Consider the following 8,609-nt stretch of genomic DNA (forward strand, 5'->3'; position numbering starts at 1 on the left):
GGTATAAATATGATAAAATTTGGATACGAAATAAGATATACGGTTATAAATTTTGGTATGTCATAATAAATTATTTCTACCAACAACCAAATTCAAAAAATTTAATGTATTGTGCATTTTTAAACTTTTTATAGTTACGATTTTTTCTTTTTCTTTTCTTAATGCATTTACATAATCAAAGTCATTTTATTTTTTTATTATCTAATTGCACATATGTTGAGTTACAATTGATATAGTAACATTTAAAAAAAATAATTTCACTACATAAAATATTAATATTAAAAATATATATGTTACTATATCCGTTATTCAATTGTGTTCTCATTTGACCGGGCATGAATTTTAAGAATAGGTAAAAATAGAAATTTTTACTTTTTTGGGTAAAGAAAAAGTAGAAAAAATGGTACTCCATTCGTCCCAAAAGTATAGTCTTATTGTATTGGGCAAGAGATTTAAAAAATATTGATATTATATTTGATAGTAGATAAGAAATAAGAATAAATGACTTTATTGCCATTAGTGTAAAAAATAGTGGCAATTGTGTAATAATAATAAAAAAGTAAGGATAATTTTATGGTAATATGATTATTTATGGAAATGAGACTATTATTTTGGAACGGACAAAAATGGTAAACAAGAGTATTGTATTGGGACGGAGGGAGTATTTTTCTACTAAAAAAAGAAACGAAAATAAATTTGGATGACAACCGAAAAATAAGAATAAATTTAGACGAGAGAGTAATATTTAATTATTATTTCATCAAATAAAAAATATTTTAAAATGATACTTTTTTACAAATATTAATATAAATTAATTTATAATAGATACATATTAAAAGGGCTGGAAACTTGGCCGGCTCGGTTTCTTCGTGCCGGGCCGGCCCAAACCGATCCTGAATCATGGTGGGCCAGAACGGCTCGATTCCAAATCGGGAAAGGTGCGCCCAAGCACAATCTGATTAAAACCTGGCGTGAGTGTGGCCGACCTGCTCTTATTTATTTATTTATTTTAAATTTAATTATTTTAGTTTTTTAGTTTTAAATTAACTTGGAAAAAAAACTACTAAGATTTTTACCATTAAACCTTCATTTGATTTTTAATGTTATTTTATTAGTTAATATACATATAAGATAATTTAATTTTTTTAAAAAATATATTTAATAAATCGGACAGGGTCAGACACGACCTGACCTTCATAGGCCGGAGGCGCTTAAAAAATTTTTGGGTCTATTTTTGAAGGCCCAAGCAAAGTTCTTTTGCGTTGGATTTGAATTGAATTTTTGAATCGTTATATTTTTTATTTTATAAGATATTACAAATGCTTCCTTAAAAGATTTAAGAAAACAACGATGCTAACAAAATATTTACCCTTAGGTTTGGGTGTTAATCGAGAATTTATCGGCATTATGTTGATTGTATGTGCGGTAAATTTATATTTAATTTTTTGTGTGATATATTCTTCATGTTCGGTCTAGTATACTTATTTATTATTTTTTTTTAGTAAATTAAGAAAGAGTAATATTTTATTGATTGACATAAGTGTATAAAATTATTTTAATATTTTTATTTTTGAAAGTACAAATGAAATGAAAATAAATATTTTAATTAGCACATATGAAAATGGTAAAAATAGTGGATTGAGTTGGAACATAAGGCCATCGGTATCGATGAAACCCTACATGGGTTTTCTTTCATCTATCTCCTCTCCTCCACGTTATATTTTTCCTCCACCATGTCATCAGAGAAACTCATTTCATTTTATACCTCCATCAAATAAACTCTTTTACACAAATTTTAATTTATATTTCTTCCATATTATTAAATTATCTATTTTTAAAACAATTTAAATAATAATAATCTTTATTATCTAATATACATATTTATTAATATTTATTTATTTATTTAATAATTTAATTTATAAATAATAACAAATATTTATTATTATTATTATTATTATTATTATGTATTTTACATCCGATGTTGTAATTTATATTATTTTTAATTTTTTTTAAAAAAAATTCAATAACATATTATGTAATTATATATATCTTAATTATTTGTATGATTTAATGAATAAATTATAAGATAATTAGAAAATTAAATTTTTATTATTATTAATTGATTATATTTAATTAAAATTTTATTAAAAAAATATATCAATATTGATATTATTTTGTAAAGAATAAAATTTTATAATATATAAATATATAAAAATTATTAATAAATATATATATATATAATAAAAATAAATTGTATAAAAGATAAATAAAAATAATTTTTTTTTTTACCAATTATACTCATGTCAGAGTTTTACACCAATGCTGCCGACGCTACACCCTGGTATGAAAGAATTTGATTTTTAAGTTTTTTTTTTAATCTAACGTGTGGACTGATATGGATGGCCTAAGGAAACCGTAATATCAACAGAATGATGATTATATTTAATCAGTACCGTAACTACAATTATATATGCTTTGGTTAGGGTGCTAATTGGAGATATATCGACATCATACTGATTGTGTTGTAAGGTATGTGTACTGTCAATTTATATTGAATATGTCGCATGATATATTCCCTCCGTCCTAGTTCAATGTACTTATTTATTTTTATAGTAGATTAAAAAATCATAGTATTTTAATGATTGATGGAAATGGGTAACATTGTTTTGATATTTTTTCCTTTGAAAATATAAATGGAATGATTATTTATTTATTTTTAAGTTAGGGGTAATTTGATATTTATTTATAGACGACGGGTAGAGTATTGACCAAATTAGCAAACTAACTTGAAATTATAATAATCACAATGCATATAACACATTACCAAGTTAGTACATTAACATGCTTTGTCGAATTTAGTTTGTAGATTATTAGGTTCAGCCAAAAGTTTACCGTGCAACCGAATGATAGCAGTTGGAGGTTCCCACGTTATAAAAGAACATCTAGTATATATTATGTTATATAGAAGTATGTGTTATGTGAGTTATATCTCATGGTAAAGTAAGCATATATTGTGTTACAAATAATTATATAATATTTTATACTATATTGTATTAATATTTGTTGTATTAGTTATATATTGTGTTGTGTTCTATAATCTGCTTATTTAGTTATGGAGGCCAGGTCTGACCATGGCCATAGGGGCCCTTGCCTAGGGCCCATTTCTAAAAAGGGATCCAAGTGGCCCCTAATAGTCATATATATATATATATATAAATGAATATGATAAACTATTTTTTTTAGTATCGTATATGATCTTCTTTATTATTTTAGGATTTTAAGTGGACTTTGTCTAAAAATAATTTCGTAAGTAAAATTTTATCGCTAAAATGGTCCTCTGGTGCCGGACTCGCCATGCTGGCCCGCCGTTGCTGATGTGGCGCTAACGTGGCTGATATGTCATCGTCACATAGATGTCACATTGGAGGACCAGTTTAGGAAAAAAATTTACTTGCACGACTATTTTCGGACAGAGTCCATTTAAATGTTTTAAAAATGATAAAGGATATCATATACGAGACTAAAAAAAATAGTTTGTCAAGACATTTTGTAAAATAAAAATAAAAAAAATCTGCGTGTCGCTGATATCTATGTGGCGATGACATGTCAGCCGCATTAGCGCTACGTCAGTAACGGCGGGCCAGCGTAGCGAGCCCGATGCCGGAGGACTATTTTAGCGAAATTTTTTTACTTACGAGACTATTTTCAGATAAGGTCCACTTAAAGTTCTAAAATGATAAAGAGGGTTAGATTCGAGATTGAAATAATAGTTTACCCAAATGAATAATAGTATAATAAATTTGTTTTAAAATATATTTAATATTTTAAAATAAATAAATAAATTTATATTTATTTCTAAAGAAACTATTTTAATTTAAAAATTTATCTTTTAATTAATTTACTAATTCTGTATATATTTATATTTTAGTGTGTGTTTGTTATGTAAATAATATAATATATATATTTGGAAGTATATATCTGTATGTCGTTTGTGTTTGTAAATGACCAATTGAAATGTTATATATATAGTTATAGATATGTAATGATGATTTTGAATATTATCCTATCTATACTAAAAGCAAACCGAGAAGAAAAAGTTTCAATGCAATGATGATTTATGGAAAATGGATGATCGTATTTCATTTACATACCCATATTTATAGTTACAAAATCCTTTAATGGTAAGAAATAGCATCCAATAATATACACGTAGCTACTACGTGTTATAACACTCCCCATTGGATGCTTTTGTACAAAAAATATTTTTCGTTAAAATCTTATTAATAAAAAACCCAGTGGAAAAAAATTTTAGTGAAAGAAAAAGTGTACATCATTCTTGTATCACTACAAAAAAGTAATATATTTTGTAACGGAATTCCGTCCTTAAAGTCCACGTAGCTAATGTAATTTCATTCCTAATTCCGTCTCTAATATCATTAGTAACGGAAAAAGTAGATTTAGAGACAAAAAAATTTTGTTACAAAAATGATTTTTTCTTGTAGTGTATTAATGCGTTCCCCCTGTTTTGGATTTTATGTAATATCTTTTAGCCGACGCATTTCAATTCCTTGTACCAGTTTGTTGAATGTTGTAATCGGCAGCGCCTTTGTAAATAAATCTGCAAAATTTTCAGACGATCGAATTTGTTGCACATTAATTTCATCACTTTTCTGAAGATCGTGAGTGAAGAAGAATTTCGGAGATATGTGCTTTGTCCGATCGCCTTTAATATATCATTCTTTTAATTGAGCTATACAAGCCGCATTATCTTCGAATAATACTGCGGAGGTAATATATTATCAATGATCAAGCCACAATTTTTCTGAATATGGTGAGTCATAGACCTCAACCAAACGCATTCACGACTGGCTTCGTGAATTGCTAAAACCTCAGCATGGTTTGAAGAAGTAGTTGTTATTGTCTGTTTAGCAGATCTCCAAAAGATTGCGGTTCCACCACAAGTAAATAAATAGCCAGTTTGAGATTTTACTTTGTGTGGATCAGAGAGATAACCAACATCAACATAACCAATTAATTCATTTCGAGATTCACTCGAATAAAATAAACCGAGGTCATGAGTCCCCTGAAGATAACAAAAAATGTGTTTGATACCATTCCAATGGCGCTTTGTGGGGGATACGCTAAACCTGACCAGTAGATTTACTGAAAAAGATATGTCTAGCATGGTACAATTTGCAAGGTACATTAATGCGCCAATAGCGCTGAGATATGGTACCTCGGGGCCAAGTATCTCTTCATTTTCATCTCTTGGCCTAAATGAATTTTTATTGGGATCAAGGGATCTGACCACCATTGATGTACTTAGAGAGTGAGATTTACCATATAAAATTATTTTAATACCTCTTGGGTATATGTGGATTGGTGGATAAATATTCCGTTATTCACATGATCCACTTGTACTCCCAAACAAAATTTTATCTTTCCAAAATCTTTAATCTCAAATTTTTTCTTTAGATATTCAACTGCAATTTGAATCTCTTCTGGAGTTCCAATTAAATTGAGATCATGAACATATATTGCAATAATGACAAAATTTGATCCATTTTTCTTTATAAAAACGCATGGGCATATTAGATCATTAGTATAACCTTCCTTTATTAAATATTCACTGAGACGGTTATACCACATTCGCCATGATTGTTTAAGTCCATACGATGAGTTTTTCAATTGATGGAATATGATTTCTATGGGTTTATTTTGTATGCTTTAGGCATATTGAATCCCTCGAGAACTTTCATATAAATATCAGTATCCAAGAAGCCATAAAGATATGCAGTAACTACGTCTAAAAGACGCATATCGAGCTTTTCTCGTACTGTTAGGCTCACAAGGTATCTAAACGTTATTCCATCAACAACCGGAGAGTATGTTTCATCAAAATCTACTCCTGGTCTTTGTGAGAATCCCTGAGCCACAAGATGGGCTTTATATCTCACAATTTTATTATGCTCATTTTTTTTTCGTACAAACACCCATTTGTATCCAACTGGTTTTATACCATCTGGTATTTGAACAATTGGTCCGAAGACCCCCATTTCGTTTAATGAGTCAAGCTCTGATTAAATCGCATGTTCCCATTTTGTCCAGTCATTTCTTTGCCGACATTTATGAACCGACTTTCGCTCTGGATCCTCGTTTTCTTTCATTATATCAAGTGCTAAACTGTATGCGAAGGCATTATCAATAATTGTCTCTTTACTATTCCAACATTTTCTTGAAGTAACATAGTTAATTGAGTTTTCGATAATATCATCATGTTTTTCAAGATCGTGCTTTTCTGGAGCAATTATTTCGGAGTTAACTTCCTCATTAGATTGAGGTTTTCAATGTCATTCATGATATTTTCATGATTATCATCATTCATTCATCTTTTCTTTCGAGGATGTTTGTCTTTGGAACCGAGTGGTCTACCACGCTTTAAACGTGTTACTGATTCATTGGCACTTCATATTTGTCCATCAAGGACAATTAATTTCGCCGGAACATTAGCAGCTTGGATATATGATCGAGTGACTTTGATCGAGTCATTGAAAACATCCGGTAACTGATTTGCAATATTTTGTAAATGTATAATGCGTTGAACTTGTAGTTCACACTACTTTGTACGAGGATCACAAAAATTCAATGGGATTTTCCAATTAATATCCCTTTTCGGTTCATTTCTGTCTCTCCTTAATGTCGGAAAATATGATTCGTCAAAATGACAATCTGCAAATCTTGCAGTGAATAAATCACCCGTCATAGGTTCAAGATATTTTATAATTGACGGTGATTCATATCCGACATAAATGCCAAATCTACGTTGAGGACCCATTTTTGTACGTTTGGGGGTGGAATAGGAACATAAACAGCGCACCCAAAAATACGTAGATGAGATATATTTGGTTCGTGACCAAATACTAATTACATAGGGGAATAGCTATGATAGCTTGTCAGTCTCATTTTTATGAGTGTTCCTGCGTGTAAGATTGCATGCCCCCAAGCTGAAACGGGCAACATAGACCTCATCAGTAATGGTCTAGAAATCAATTGCAATCTTTTAATAATTGATTCTGCCAGACCATTTTGTATATGAACATGAGCAACTAGGTGCTCCACATTAATTCCAATCGACATGCAATAATCATCACATGCATTCGATGTATATTCACCAGCACTATCTAGACGTATAGTCCTAATTGGATTATTGGGGAATTGTGCTTGTAATTTAATAATTTGGGCAAGCAATCTCGCAAATGCCATATTGCGAGTAGATAATAAACATACATGTGACCATCTGGTAGATGCATCAATACGCACCATAAAATATTTAAATGGCCTACACAGTGGGTCTATTGGTCCACATATATCCCCGTGTATTTTTTCCAAAAATGTAGGTGAGTCAATACATACTTTAGCTAGTGATGGTTTGGTTATCAATGTTCCCCGAGTGCAGACAACACAAGTTAACTAATTTGAGTTTAACACTTTTTGATCTTTTAATGAATGGCCATGCGAATTCTCAATTATTCGTCTCATCATTATACTACCAAGATGCCCAAGGCGATCATGCCATATCTGAAAATCAGTAATCTTTTGATCTACCGTGAGGTGTGTTTCAACAACACCTAATCTGACATAATATAAACCAGCAGAGAGTGGGGGTAATCTCTTAATGATACATTTGTTTTTATCAATGATATTGGTGATCAATAAAAATTCACCATCGGTATCACTCATAGTTTCAATGTGATAACCATTTTTCCGTATATCCTGAAAGCCCAGTAAATTTCTTCGAGCTTTAGTGGCCAACAATGCATACTGTATCACAATTTTCATCCCCGCGGGAACATAATGGCTTCTCCAGAGCCTTCAATTAATTTTGCACTGCCACTTATTGTACTGACATTCACCTTTTTCCTTCTTAAATGGGAGAAATATTTTTCGTGTTTCAATGTAGTATGTGTAGTTGCACTGTTAATGAAATATATATTTGCATCATTTTGTTTGGCATTCATTTAACCTTCAAATATAAATAAACGCAGTGTTAATAAAGGCAGATATAAGTATTACAAAATGCATTACAAAAATGTAGTATGCGACAATTTAAATATTACAAAATATAAAATGACATAGTATGTCTGTCACTTGGGGTTTGTTGGATCTACGACAAAATCCGCTATATCAAGATGCGTTGTGTCGTAATCCAGAAGATCATCATTGGGGTTGTCATCATTATCAACGTGATTAGTCTCGACCTCCTTTCTCTTTTTCTGCAGTGAGGCTTGAGAAAGATTGACTAGGTGTTTGGCTATTCTGCAGGTATTGACCTAATGGCCTTTAATACCACACCGATTATAAATGTCGATTTGCCTATTTTCTTGTTTAGCCTTTCCGGCTATATCCCCATATTGGGGTTTACTCTTCATCATGTTAATGTCAAAACTGCGGCGATTGTAAGGGGTATATCGACCGTGTTGACTCTCATGACCGCGACCACGTCCACGGCCTCTACCACGTCCACGGCCTCGTTCAGAAAATTTCATGTTCACTTCAGGGAATGAACTGGGATCACTGGGCCGGGAATGATGATTTTTCATCAGTAACTC

The sequence above is a fragment of the Andrographis paniculata genome, unplaced genomic scaffold, assembly GCF_009805555.1.
Source record: "Andrographis paniculata isolate CXL003 unplaced genomic scaffold, ASM980555v1 Contig70END, whole genome shotgun sequence".
NCBI classification, from domain to species: domain Eukaryota; kingdom Viridiplantae; phylum Streptophyta; class Magnoliopsida; order Lamiales; family Acanthaceae; genus Andrographis; species Andrographis paniculata.